The sequence below is a fragment of the Schistocerca piceifrons genome, chromosome 3, assembly GCF_021461385.2.
Source record: "Schistocerca piceifrons isolate TAMUIC-IGC-003096 chromosome 3, iqSchPice1.1, whole genome shotgun sequence".
Lineage (NCBI taxonomy): Eukaryota > Metazoa > Arthropoda > Insecta > Orthoptera > Acrididae > Schistocerca > Schistocerca piceifrons.
Window position 1 is genome coordinate 536,342,029 of NC_060140.1, and position 14,952 is coordinate 536,356,980.

General features: G+C 42.0%; 1 pseudogene; it reads right to left on the bottom strand.

The window, feature by feature from the left end:
- The window catches only part of LOC124788807, a 66,211-nt pseudogene that overhangs the window by 18,563 nt on the left and 32,696 nt on the right, over positions 1-14,952 (bottom strand).

A 14,952-nucleotide genomic window follows, 5' to 3' on the forward strand; every position in this document is an offset into this window, starting at 1 on the left:
ATACCATTCTGGAATCTTTCTTTCATTTCCGTGACTGATTCTTCGATGTATAGATTGAACAATAGGGGCGAAAATTTTTAACCAAGTTTTAAACTATTTATTCCCAGTTATTAGTTCCTGGTCGTCCAGCCTTACTGTTCCCTCGCAGTTCTTTTCATATTGTATACTACCCGTCTTTTCTTATAGCTTACTCCCATTTTTCTGAGTATTCTGAACATCTTGTACTGTTTGACATTGCCGAACGCCAGAACGTGGTCTGCCTCTGGATCACGGGGTCCCGGGTTCGATTACCGGCCCGGTTGGGGATTTTCTGTGCCCGAGGTCTGTGTGTTTGTGTTGTTCTCATGATTTCATCATCATCATCATCATTCGTGACAGTGGCTGGATTGGACTGTCTAATAATTGGGAATTCGTACGGGCGCTGATGACCGGACAGTTGAGAGCCCCACAAACCAAAAATCATTATCATCATTGTCTAACGCTTTTTCCAGATTGACAAATGCTATGAACGCGTCATAACTTTTCTTCATTTTGGTTTTGTTATCAAGCACAACGTCAAAATTGATTCTGTAGTGCCTCTACCTTTTTCTAAAGCCAAACTAACCGTCATCTACAAGACATTAAATTTTTTTTCCATTGTTCTGTATATTATCCTTGTTAGAAGTTTGGATGCACGAGCTTTTAAGCAGATTGTGCGATAATTCTCGCCCTTATCTGTCTTTCCTATTTTCGGAATGGTATGTCGCGAGTCTCACAGATTCTGCACACTATCATGAATAGACGTTTAGTTGCCCACTAGCCCAATGATTTTAAAACTTCCAATGAAATGTTGTCTATCCCGTATGCCTTAACTGATTTCAAGTCTTTTAGAGTTCTTTAAAGTTCTAATACTGGATCCCCTATGTCTTCCAATGGATCCCAGTTTCTTCTCCTGTCTCGTCATCGGGCAGGCCTTCCCTTCATCGAGACCTCCAATGTGTCCTTTCCACCAGCTCACTCTCTCCTCTCCGTTTATCAGTGGAATTCCCATTTCACTCTTTGTGTTACAATTTTGTATTTTTGCTTTAACTTTTCTACATGGTGAGTAAGCCCTTCTGATGATCATTACTTTTTCGATTTCTGCACATCTTTCCTGCAGCCATTTCGCCTTGCGTGCCTTGCACTTCCTATTTATTCCGTTTCTAAGGGAATTATATTACTGTATCGCTGTCTTCCTGAACAGTTTTGTACTTCTTCTTCCGTCGATCAATTGTATTTCTCATAGTACCAACGTTTCTTCGCTGTTACCTTCCTTATACCTAAGTTTGACTGTCCATTATTTGTGAATGCTCTTTTTAGAGACATCCATCCTCTTCAACTGAACTGCCTAATGATGTATACTTCATCGTGGTATCCACATTGTTAACGATCTTCATGTGTGTCTGATTATTCCTAAGTTCTTCTGTATCCCTCTTTCTTTCACACAGATTCTTTCGAACGACTCTCGTGAACGTCGGTCTACTCTTCATCGTTACTAAATTACGATCTGAGTCTGTTCAAATGGTTCAAATGGCTCTGAGCGCTATGGGACTTAACATCTGAGGTCATCAGTCCCTCAGAACTTAGAACTACTTAAACCTAACTAACCTAAGGACATCACACACATCCATGCCCCAGGCAGGATTCGAACCTGCGACCGTAGCGGTCGTGCGGTTCCAGACTGAAGCGCCTAGAACCGCTCTGCCAGATCTGAGTCTGTCTCTGCTCTCAGTTACACCACACAATACAGTCTCTGATTTCAGAATCTCAGTCTGACCATGATGTAATCCAGCTGGAATCTTCCCCAGTCTCCAGTTCTTTGGCAAGTGCGAAACTGACTGGAGTAATCGCTATTACTATCTAAAACGTGTTGTAAACCTTAGTTACTCTTTTTCCTCTCTCGTTCCCACGGCCTAGTCCGTATTCTCTCGTAACTCTTTCCTCTATACCTTCCTCTACAACCACGTTCCAATCCCCCATCATTATTACATTTTCATATTCATATATATATTTTTAATTATCTGGTCCATATGCTCATATGATTTCTCTATAGTTTACGTGTCCTGTAATGAACGATTGGTATGGGGTGGCAGCATGATCGTGTTTATGCCTGGTCAGCTGACAGGGACAGCTATTTTCATAATTGCAGCCATGTTATGCGGATATTAAACGCTGCTTTCATGATACTGTATCACTCACATGTACGTAGAACTGAATAAAAAGTAAATTATACAGAAATTAAAAAATACATGAAATATACACCACAGCCTCTCCTAAGATTTCTGTCTAAATATTGGTGACTAAAATAACAGGGCTTCCTCCTCGACAATAAGAACATTGCCTTTACGACGTACTTGTGGCACATAGCTTCAGTTAATCATATTTAATGGGTTGTGAAACAACAGAAATTTGCCTGTCATCTGGCAATGATAGGATGGGTGAAGCACAGCTTGTGTTTGCTATCAGATTGCTTGTGGCAAAGTTGATGGTTCATCGTAAGGGTGGTACGTCGAGCCAGTCACACGCATCTGAACATCTATTTTTTAAAGTTTTTTTAATGATTCTGTAATTTTGAATGTCTTATGGACGTTGAAAGATTTAAATTTTAGCATGTGAAAGATACAATAAACTGTGTGCCGTACAAGGCTCGAAGCAGGGAATTTGCCTTTCACGGACAGATGCTCCACCGACTGAGCCAGCCAAGCATGACACACGACCCATCTTCACAGCTTGACTTAGGGCAGTACCTCTTATTACACTCTAAAGACTTCACGGAAGTCCGTCTGCATACCTAGCAGGATTAGTGTCTTTGGGAATTTTAGGTTGGTAGGCTTGTGGGTCTTGTGGGTGAGTTTCAGTGTGCGTGTGTGTGTGTGTGTGTGTGTGTGTGTGTGTGTGTGTGTGTCTGTCTGTATGGGGGTGGGGGAGAGGGGGAAAGAGAGAAAGAGAGAGAGAGACGGACAGATAGGAGACCAGCTCATGCGGCTTGATACTCGCCTATTAATTATTTTAAATACACTCGTCCAGATATTTTAAAGTACGGGCACTGGCATTGTCGAGCGTCACAAAAGTAACGCCGAAATTAAGAATGCTACAATTTGCAATTACTGCAAGCTATGATCCAGGAATATAAAATTAATCGCTTCTATACAGCTACAAAACTGCAGTTGAGTACAGAAAAGGTGGTTCGTATGTGAAACTTACCCTTAGTAAAGTAGTGTGTTTCTCACACAGGAAACAGTCAAGATATATATCACACACACCAGGTAAAAGTATACGGAATGATGATATTTCGCTTTAAAAGTTGCAGGCCCTTTCTCTTCATGGATCAAACTATTCGGGCATGAGTAACTAAACTTCATGCAAATTGGTTTCAACCTTCACCTAGGGACCAAAAGTGCGCAATTCATTCACGAACGGCATGGCTCTCTCTCGCAAATATATCTCTGTGCTGGTAAATTCTGAAATAAATCATTGCAGTACTGATGAATCAGTACTGCTAGCGAAAATTATAAGTTGAAATCATGACATCTGCATTTCATTTAGCTTTTCCCGATGTAACTGTTACCCTTTTATATCGGGTAAGTAAAACGCAGGGTTTGAACCACTTCAGTCAGGAAACCAATCAGAACTGAGAAAACACCTGCGTTTCTTCAAACCTGTTGAAATGAACAAGTTAGGCGAATGAAAGTTGAACTGAAATTTGAAAAATGAGAAATAAAGAACCCACTTAGTAGTAGAGCAAATAAAGTTATTAATGTGTCAGCCTGACTTGATTTCCAACATAGACGTGTTACGTTAGTGAAGCTGTGTCAGTATTTAACAACACTGTCTGTATAATGTACTTTGTTTTTATGGACTACTCCATATCCATGACGATCTCTTCTATATGTTTTATAAAACAAAAAATGTATATAGGGTGAATATCAATGAAATCGACAAACTGCTGGGACGGAGTCTTGACTGCAAACGGAGGAAAAAATGTCCTATGATCATGGAAATGTATCGTTCCCACGGTAGATGGCGCTGACGATTGTTCCTCTGGCCATGTGCCGTGTCTTTCTTGTGTGTTTCAGACTGTGTGAACGACTCAGCTGAATGTAAGTAGCAGAACGGGAACAATCCGAGATGGTGTTCGTCTACAGTCAAGCATATGGAAACAGCCGAGAGGCAGAGCAGCTGTACCGAAACAAGAACCATCACAGACACCAACCACATCATACAGCATTTCAAGGCCATTTTGGGCGTTTGTGTGATCATTCTTTCAGAATGTGCGGGGAAATGGCGGACTTCGTGTATAGCAGATCTGGAGGAACAGATTCTACAGGATATTGAGACGAACCCTAGGACAAGCTCCAGGCAAGTGTCCCGCCAACGTGGTGCAAGCCAAAGTACGATTACGAAAGAAAAAAAATGTATTCTGCATGACAACCACTACTTCCCTATCACCTGCAAACCCATGGAGGCCTCTGTGAACATTTGTTACGACGTGGATGCGATGCACCTCTGTGCCGTTTTCCGAGACGATTTATTGGCGTTGTATGCACACCGTCCACTTCCGGATATGTTTTCATGTGACCTTGTTTCCTCTGTTTCCAGTCAGGCAACCGCCCTGCGGTTTTCGGTTTTATTGATGTTAACCCGCTATAAAATAAGTTAAACACCAGTATTACATGGACTGTAATTTCCCGAGGATTATCAACAGCAAGTAAGGACGCATGCAAAGAACAACTAACAGCACTGTAACTTCGACCTGTAAACTGAATTACCTCGTCGGTGAGGATAAGATTCCTGTCCACGAGCAGATCGGTGGCGTTTACAGAGCGAAGAAATTCTAAGAGCTGTTGCGAGTCCTCCGTTTCGAAACCGAGGGCAGCTCCAAGTCTGAAGGCGTGGTTGCGAGCTGCGGCCAAGGGGACGAGTCGTCTGATGAAGACGCCGCTCTCTATGATTAACCTTGAGAACAAACCTAGGGAATAAAATGTTCGGAAACGATGTAAGCCACTGTACGCGCTACTTGTTAAGCAATGACACAGACGACAAAATAAACGTCACTGTTTCCACAGTGGACAAAACTTCTACGAAACTAAAGCGCCGAAAACAGCTAAAGTAAGTACCAACTGCTCTACATATTACCAAGGACATTATAACCACGATCTGCATTCTGCTGTTTGATGTGGTTATCGACGTGCTGACCTGCGGATGTTGGTGACACCAGATGGAAGGATACGGAGATGCCGCCTGCGCTCTGTCCGAAAATGGTGACCTGCTGAGGGTCGCCGCCGAATCTGGCGATGTTCCTTTGCACCCAGGACATGGCCAGCTGCTGGTCCTTCACGCCCGCGTTGCCAGGTACAACTTGATCACCAGTGCTCAGGAATCCTACAAACGAAGTTTCTCAACAATAACATGTACCTTTCTCGAATCAGCAGATTCATCCACAGACACAGGTATGTTAGATTTTATCAACGGTACTTCTAAATGAAGGATTTGTGAATGCTTGTTATTTCTGCCCTGGAATTGAAAACTCGAAATTTGCAAAATAGATCATTTCACTTGCGATTCATTCAATACGTGGCTGACGAATGCGGAAGACGTTAGCATTCCACAGCTCTAAGCCTCTAGATGAGCTTCTCGCACTATTCAGCACGCTCTCCAAAACGCTCGACGCTTCCTGTTCCCATTTCCATCACCAACTCTGTGTGTTGAGTGGTGGAATAAGATATAGTCCAGTCGACAGGTATCTCAACAGTATAAGGCACACTTTCCAAGATGACAATCGACTGTTCAATTGTTACATACACACTTGAGCTCACGAGCCACCTACATAACACTTGCGTGTTGTTCAAACCTACGCTAACAAATCCTGCAGCACGCCTTTGAATTACTTCGAAGCATTCGTTTGATCAGACGTAGGGAGGATTCCAGACTCTCGAGCTGTACTCAAAAATGAGTCCCACTATGGTTCTGTACTCGGTCTCCTTTACAAATGGACCACACTGTCCTCAAATTTTCCAAAAAACACCGAAATTGCCTCTCTCTATTACCATCCTCACATTTTAATTCCATTAAGCATGGATATTAAACGAGGTTTCGTCTAAAGCAGTACACTACTAATACTGTATTCGAACTTTACAGAATTGTTTTTCCTATTGATTTGCATTAACTTTGAATTTTTCTACATTTCACTTCCTGTCAACAGATCTCCGTTTCAAATGGCACCCACGCTTAGCGACCGGAAATTGCTGACACAGCCGTTGGCTGATGATGAGTTCTGTTGTTTCTAGGAGCGAATTATTATTTGGTTAATAATAGAAACTGAAGCTATATTTTAATGCATTACTCAATATGAGGCACGATCACAAATTTTACTAAATGTTTTCCACGTTACAGCAAATGTATTCGCCTTTGCGAATATGAACCACAGTCGACTGACTATTGGAATGACCACAATGGAAATTTTTCACGGATTAGGACTCTAACCTGGATTTCCCACTTTTATCAGAGTGGTCACCTTAACAGTTTCGACCATCCGAATACGAATCAAGGCCGGACCCACACTTCCAAATGTCGTCGTCCATGTGTCTACTACAGGTAGAAAATATTTATTGAGAGTCCAAGGCCTGGCATTGGCTAATAAATACGAAATAGCAGTGCCTATGTTATTAAGAAGTATGACACAATTTTCCTTCGGACATGTATGCTGGCCATGTTTCTTTCTCAAATGGTTCAAGCGTTTAAGACGACCGCTCGCGTAAAGTGGTGAATCTGGGTTCGAGTTCTGGTTCAGCACAAAATTTAGCTGTCGTCATTCCAATATACAGCCAACAGAGATTCATATTTGCAGCAGCGAATACATTTCCTGAATCCATGCTACTTTCAGGTAAAAACTTATGCAGTGGCAGTTGGTCCGTACGAGTCGCTCACGACACTGCACTGTCAGCACTGGAAGATAAACAGTAAAATCTTCCTTCTCTCACTCCAGACTGAACACTCTACAGATCCCTGTGCCCTTGAGGTAATCGGCTAACTTAGCTCACGGTCCCAATTCACCATCGTCATTTCAAATTCTGCACATCTTATGTTATTGCTTTCTCTGTAAATATTTTTGTTTATCACTGAGCAGAAAAACTGCACTGTTCATAAGCTTTTGAAATGTGGTGCTAGAGAAGAATGCTGAAGATTGGATGGGTAGTTCACTTAACGCCGGTCGGGGTGGCCGAGCGGTTCTAGGCGCTACAGTCTGGAACCGCGCGACCGCTACGGTCGCAGGTTCGAATCCTGCCTCGGGCATGGATGTGTGTGATGTCCTTGGGTTAGTTATGTTTAAGTAGTTCTAAGTTCTAGGGGACTGATGACCTCAGATGTCAAGTCCCATAGTGCTCAGAGCCATTTGAACCATTTTTTTTCACTTAACTAATGAGGAGGTACTGAACAGAACTGGGGAGAAAAGAACTGTGGGCACAACCTGAAAAGAAGAAGGGATCGGTTGATGGGACACATTCTGCCACATCAGGCATCAACAATTTGCTACTGGAGGGAAATGTGTGTGTGAGTGGGAACGTGGGTGGAGGGGGTAAAAGAAGTAAGGGGAGACAGGACACAGTAAGCAAGTTCAGAAGGATGCAGGTTTCAGTCAGTAGTTTTTTGGAGACGAAGAAGTTTGCGCAGGATAAAGAAGCCTGGAGACCTGCACCAAACCAGTCTTCACTCTGGAGACCACAGAAACAACAACAAGAATCTCTTGACATTACTTGGCCTTTTGGGATTCAGCTGTTACTTGGTGGATGTAAATCATTATAAAATATGGCTGAGAACAGAAGGCAGCATGGCTACTTGATTTGGGCAACAGGAGGAAATAAGGACAATTGTAGGGAAGGCGAATGATCGATTTCAGTTAATTCGGAAAATTTTGGGAATGTGGGGTACACCGGTAAAGGATACAGCGTATAGAACGTTACTGCGATCCATCTTTGAGTACTGCTCGAGCGTTTGAGATTCTCACCAGTTCTGATTAAAGGAAGACATCTAAGTAATTAAGAGGGATGCTGCTAGATCTGTTGTCGGTGGCTTTGACGACCCCACCTCTACAGGGAGCATATAATCTACGATGTACTAAAGTTGCAGAAGCTCTGTAAAGCGAAGGGTCAACTTCTCAGTAAGCTGACATTCTTAACAAGGCTTTGAGATGAACAAGTTGTACCTTCCTGCACCAGATTAAGACATCATATTAAAACACAGGCTTACAGTAGGATTATATGCCATGCAGGCCTGATGCTCGTAACAGAGAGAATTTGTCACAATCAAATTCGTCACATTCAACAAATGTTAGACGTTATTCACCTTCTAAACTTTGGCTACACACTCTCCGCAGATTCTTGAGAAGTTTTTGACATTGACACATGGCCACAAACAGAATCAATGCAGTTGAAAAGATCTGTATGTTAGAAACATTAGATCATCTTTATGCAGCATGTTGCTACTCCGTTTCCACTGAAAGCAGCAGAAGAGCTTCGTCAGGAAACCTGTACGATACTTACAAAGACGTCAACGCTAAGATCCACATCTTAGAAAGAGGAGACTAATTCCTCTCCCCTGCTCCTAGTGTAACGGAACTGGTCAGTACACTTCTTCTTTCATCACGTATTGGATAATACAACGCAGATTAGTCCACAATATGATCCCATGGGATCACAATCGAAATTCTGGATTTGCTGTAAGTTTCATGTCACACTTAAAATGATAATGTATTTTCCTTTTCTAAACAGGAAGAACACATAAAAATTAACATATAATTTATTTCTCAATTTAATTCGAAGTTATAATCATGTTTAAATTACTAATGTCATACTGTAATTTATTCTGAATAATAATTTCATAATATTGGTAGAGGAGCTAATTGTGTATTAACGTCGTTTGATGTAAAATCGGTATTCTGTAAAATCGATATACTTTGACTTCTTATAATATATTTAGTTTTCTTGATGTTTGTAACAAGTGGCAGTTACATGAGAGTCTGTTGTGAGCAGTCATTATATGGAATCATGTGTTTGCAATGTATGAAATACTTTCGTTAGCAAAGAAAGTTTCTAGAATAAATTTGTCGAGTTCCACACCTGTCTGCAGTAACCAAGGGGTATTTCAATCTATCCTAGACAATAAGACCATAACTATGAAGATGTTTACGATGAAATACATCGTCAATGGTAAGTAAAAGAGAAATATGTTAATTTTACAATTAATTGCTACGTGAATACCAACATTCCGTCTCTTCTTCAGTACTGTTCAGAACGTGAGATAATTGTCCGGAACCAAAACGTAGAGGACACTTGATTCTTGGTAACATCATTTTAGTTACTTCTTTTGTAATGACGATAAGACTGAGTCATTTTAAAAGGTGTGTGACGTTAGACTAGCAGGGTATGGCCCTTTCTTCGTCATGTGTTGTAGAATTCAGTGTAAATAATTTCACAAAACGATCCCATAGGAACAAAATTGTAATTCTACATTTACTGTAATGTTGATGGCACACTTCAAATGATCTTTTATTTTCCTCTTATAAACAGAAATAACACGTGAGGTTAACGTAAGATTTATTTTCAGAAGACATAATGTCTTTTTTCATATTTTCAATTTAATTGATAGTTGTCATCATATTTAAAACTACTGCTGTCATGCTGTAATTAATTCTGAATTATAAGTTGTTAATTATGACAAAAGATCTAATTACTTTCTGTTATTTATTCTGAATAATAAATTGATAATACTGATGAAGGACCTAATTATGAATTAAAGTCTTTTGATGTAAACTCGGTATTCTGTAAAATCAATTTACACTGACTTCTTGCAATGTATCTGTTCCTGTTGATGTTTGTAATTAGTAGTTGTTGGATGGCGGTCTGTTGTGAGCAGTTGTTGTATAAAGTAGTGTACTGGAAATGGAAGAAAAATTGTGTAAGGAAAGAGATTTTGATTTGGGGAATAAATTTGTAAAGTTCCACACATTTCAAATAAGTCTTAATTCCCTCTATTCTTCAGAACCGTTCAAAATGTGAGATAATAATACGCTACCAAAACGCGGTTTAGACGTGATTCTTAGTAACTCATTTTTAGTTCGTTCTTTTACAATAACGATCAGATTGAGTTATTTTAAATGGTGGGTGAAGTTAGACTAGCAGGGTGGTCATAACCTGTATTGTAGGGGTGTTGCATGGGAGGCTATGCTCCGAAATAATTTCCAGGAAAAAGATTCGATACGTTGTACTTGTTCCTAGTTATTCAACACTGAAGTCAGCCAATCTGGTCGTTGAAAGCGCAGATTCAAGCACTTACACGCACTTAAATGCACAGACATCTGTGGGTGCGTAGGTTATCACTAGTTCAAATGCTTATTGCCAGTTAACGTGTGCTGTTTAAGGAAGTGATAATTTAGGCTAGGTGAGCAAAAGCTACATTTATTCGGTTTGGGAAAACAAAAGGAAGAATGATTTTCGCGCCACTGTCCCTGCAGGCTGCTTGAATTTGCGTGAAGGACGACCTGATTAACTAACTTCAATGATTATTACTCGGAAACGGTGCAACGTATCGAATTTTTTTCTAAACAGCTATTTCCCAATACAACCTGCCCTGCAACAACCTTACAAGCTTTTCAGACGGTTTCTGATCGTCCTTCATATCCTGTACGAGCATGACATTTGAACATCGATGACTGACATTGATGATTCGTTGCTTCATGGTGTTCTGCTTTCACTAGGTTCTCGGTGTTTCAGAAACACGAGAGTAACTGGATATGGAACTGGGTGTGTAAAAAGGCGGCAACTGAAACTACTCAGCAAGCATCACAGAACCAGTGTATACCTTCTGAGTAACTGACCACCTTACGTACCTAGGGCTCCCAGTCGGTAGTTAATGGTGACTAGTATGACGTCGTAGGAGACGAGGAAGTCTGGTCCATATTCCTCATTGGAGCCGCTCCCGACGGTGAAGCCACCGCCGTACACCCACAGCATCACAGGCAGGTCGGCGCCCTCCTGAGGAACGCCGGGCACGTACACGTTCAGGTAGAGGCAGTCCTCGGAGCCGCTGCCGTCGTCCTGCACGCAGTCGCTGCCGTACTGGGTCGCGTCGCGGACACCCTCCCAGCCTCCAGCTGGCTGTGGTGCCTGCCAGGAAAGCTCAGGGTTGGACTCGAAACCTTCTTAGATATGATTGCACTCATCCTGGATTGAAAACTGAGCCTCTATGACTTATTTGCTACTGAGAGATACTAGACAATTTAATACCGGTTTGGTGAAACGTTATTTTAATATACTAACTGTGACATAAATTTAAACGGAAGTTTCGAGTGAGTGTTGACGGTGTCGGAAAAAATGGTTCAAATGGCTCTGAGCACTATAGGACTTAACATCTGTGGTCATCAGTCCCCTAGAACTTAGAACTACTTAAACCTAACTAACCTAAGGACGTCACACACATCCATGCCCGAAGCAGGATTCGAACCTGCGACCGTAGCAGTCACGCGGTTCCGGACTGCGCGCCTAGGGTGTTGCAAACTTCTTCCAAATGTTGAATAAAGCTGCCACATAGTACAGGAAGAGACGTAGGAAAGGTATTTCACTGAAGTCTCCGTAGTGTAAGGTCACCTATCGTTAACACAAATCATTACTTCATATATGCAATATGGCTGTCACAGAATGGTTAGAACTTTACACTATGACGTAACTTTCACTTAAAACCACGACATAAGTTGCGCGTTATGTACAATTACGCTCAAAAAATTACATCTACAGACAAACAAACGGGAATAATTTCAGACAAACTGGATGATTTATGCAAGAGGAGCAGTTTCACAAATCGAGCAAATCAGTAACGCGTTGGTGCACCTTTGCCCCTTATGCACGGATTGACAGAGTTTTTGGATGTCCTCCTGAGGGATATCATGCGATACTCTGTCCAACTGGCGCGTTATGTAGTCAAAAGCCCGAGTTGGTTAGAGGACCCTACTCATAATGCTGCAAACGTACTCTATTGGGGAGAGATCCGGCGACCTCACTGGTCAAAATAGGATTTGGCAAGCACAGAGTCAAGCAGTAGGAACTCTCGCCGTGTGAGGGCTGGCATTATCTTGCTGAAATGTAAGCCTGTGTCGGCTTGCCATGAAGGACAACAAAACGGGGCATGGATCGTCAATGTACCGCTGTGCTGTTGCGGTGCCGCGGATGGCAACCAAAGAGGTAATGCTATGAAACGAATTCGCGACCCAGACCATCACTCCAGGTTTTCGGGGCGTGTGGCAGGCGACAGTCTGGTTACTATTCCTACGACAATAGAACCCCAGATTTCCACCAACTCAACGGACCGAAAGCTCAGTGCTATGTTAATGGGAACGGACTGCAGACGGAACGCCCAGAGCTGGTCGTGGAGGGTGGATGCAATAGGCATCAATACTGGGGCACTTTCATTCGCCTAGTAGTCTGAGGTAGCACTTGATCACAACAACGAGTCACGTTGTCGAAAGGACGTCGATATCCGGCAGCAAACCCGACACCTCAAGGTGTCAATGGTTTTGAGTTTCCTTCATCTGCATTATTTCTCCTTTTATTCAAGATTTGTTCACAGTTACCTTCCATCTGCCTATGTCTGTCCAACGTCAGTGACAGCTCCTCTCGGAGAAATTCCTTTCTGTTTAACTCCTCTGACTATTGTTGTGTTACTTTCGCAATGTCTACAGTCATAAAGAATTTCAAGCTCACCTCATCATTCCTTTTTGGTTCAGTATCCCACTTCTTCCTGCACTGGTTCCTCCGAACGATCTTCTTCAAATTCAATCTATTCTTTACCGTCACTAAATTGTGATCTCAGTCTTGCTCCTGTGTTTGCTTTACAGTCCAGTATTTGATTTCGGAATCATGGTATAACCTAGCTAGAGTTTTATCATGTCTCCATTTGTTAATTTGAAGCAACAGAATATCACATCTATTGATTATAACTTTATGTAACACTAGGATAACGTGGCTGGTACTGTGATGTGGATGACGATGCTGCATGAGGCAGCACTAATGGATACAATTGTGCATGATGGTCAGCACTTAGTGTCACAGTGGTAGTGGGGGAGAACAAACTGACAGAGATATCTTGACTTGGAGCGGAGTATTGTGAAGTGTTCGAGGAGGATATGAAAGCAATAGCAAGGAAGTGTTTTGCCTCGCTATTGTGAAACTGTGTGGATTGTTGGAACTTAGGTGGAAAAAAGGGGCTATGACTATACCGTAAATAGTACTGTTAAGTGTCAGTAGCTTCAGGATCATAAAGGGGAAACTTGTTCAGCTTCATTGTGACATGATGTAGAGTATGCGGAAGTGCCGGTAGAGGGTGGAAGCTTTTTAAATTAAGAAGACAATAAATTCCTAGTTTAAGATACATATAGTATTCACAGAGATGACCTGACTACCTGAGAATAGGTGGCATACGATCTGCTGAAAGAGGGTGTTTAAGAAGGGATGAATTCTTTGGCTTTAGATGACTTATCAGGAGCGGTAAAATTTAACGGTCCAAAGAGTCGAGCAAGGTGACGAAGAATGGGATGGGTCGTTAAGGCTTGCTTAAACCTTTAGTATGATCGAAAGATGTAATCCGCTTATAATAATTTGAGGAGTGCCAGTCATAAGTCGGGTATTTGTTGAAGAGTAGTCAGGTGACCTCAGCAGTTCGACAGTCTTTCCAGAATACTTTAATCTCTTAGTAAGAAGGCTCGGTTGTTCGTGGATGACGAGGTGGAAATCAGAACGATGAAATTGATGAGTAGTGGGTCTTGTGACTACTTTCTATTTCAATTGTAATCTCCTACTTTATGCCGCATTATTCAGGAGAAAACTGGATTATAGTACAAATTCAGTCGATAGAACATTCGTCTCGCGAGAAAATTGGTTTCTACATATTGTTTTCACCTTTCGGCTGCTACCTCCTGATACGTTCAGTCAAAACATAACAGTTGTGCTTTACTGCTTCTGGAAACAATGTGGCGACAACAGATCAGCAGCTGTTTAATATTAAGTCCAAAAGGCAGTCTGAACAGCAGTACAATTAAACTCAAACAGGAAGCAGTTGCTTGATAACAATATGAATCCATCCACTGCAACAGCTACCTGTTCGCACAATAGGACAAATGGTGTAATGTCGGAAACATACACCAGTACTGAACATAGAGATATTTCATATATTATATGTGTTCACTGTTCTTTAGTACAAAGCCATCATTTCTAATCCGTCTAGACACACTAATATGACCACCTGTAAGAAACCTGAAAAACTATTTTGCAGCGGCGACCGCTGTGGGTCGTGAAGGTCAATGAGGTACTGCAAAGTATAGACAGGGTTGTGGAACCACGACGACTGTAGTGTCGTGATCATGTTTGTCGCGTTTCTCCGATGAGGATCTGTGGCGCAAACAGCCCGATTGAACTGGCCTCACAGATTCTGGATTGCGTTTAAATCCGGGGAGGTTGGTGGCCATGAAAGTATGTCAAACTCAACCTGGTGTTCTTCATGTGATGTACGTATACTGTGGGCTGCGTGACAAGTTGCATCGTCCTGCTGGTAGATGTCATTATGCCGAGGAAAAACAAAATGCATGTAGGGGTGTACATAGCCCCCAAGGATAGGCGCATGCTTCTGTTAATCCACTATGCATTCCAGAATGACAAGATCACACAGGGAATTCCAGGGAAACATTCCCCAGACCATAATGGTCCCTATTCCAGCATGGACCCTCACGACGATTGCTACAGGATGTTTACCTTCAGTCGCTTCACGCTGTACACTCCAGTGGCCACGTGTCTGATGGAACATAAAACATGACTCATCTGAAAAAGCCAGCTGTCGCCACTAAGCAGACGTTTAGATGCTGTACTGACGTGCTAATTCCAGCCTTCGTCG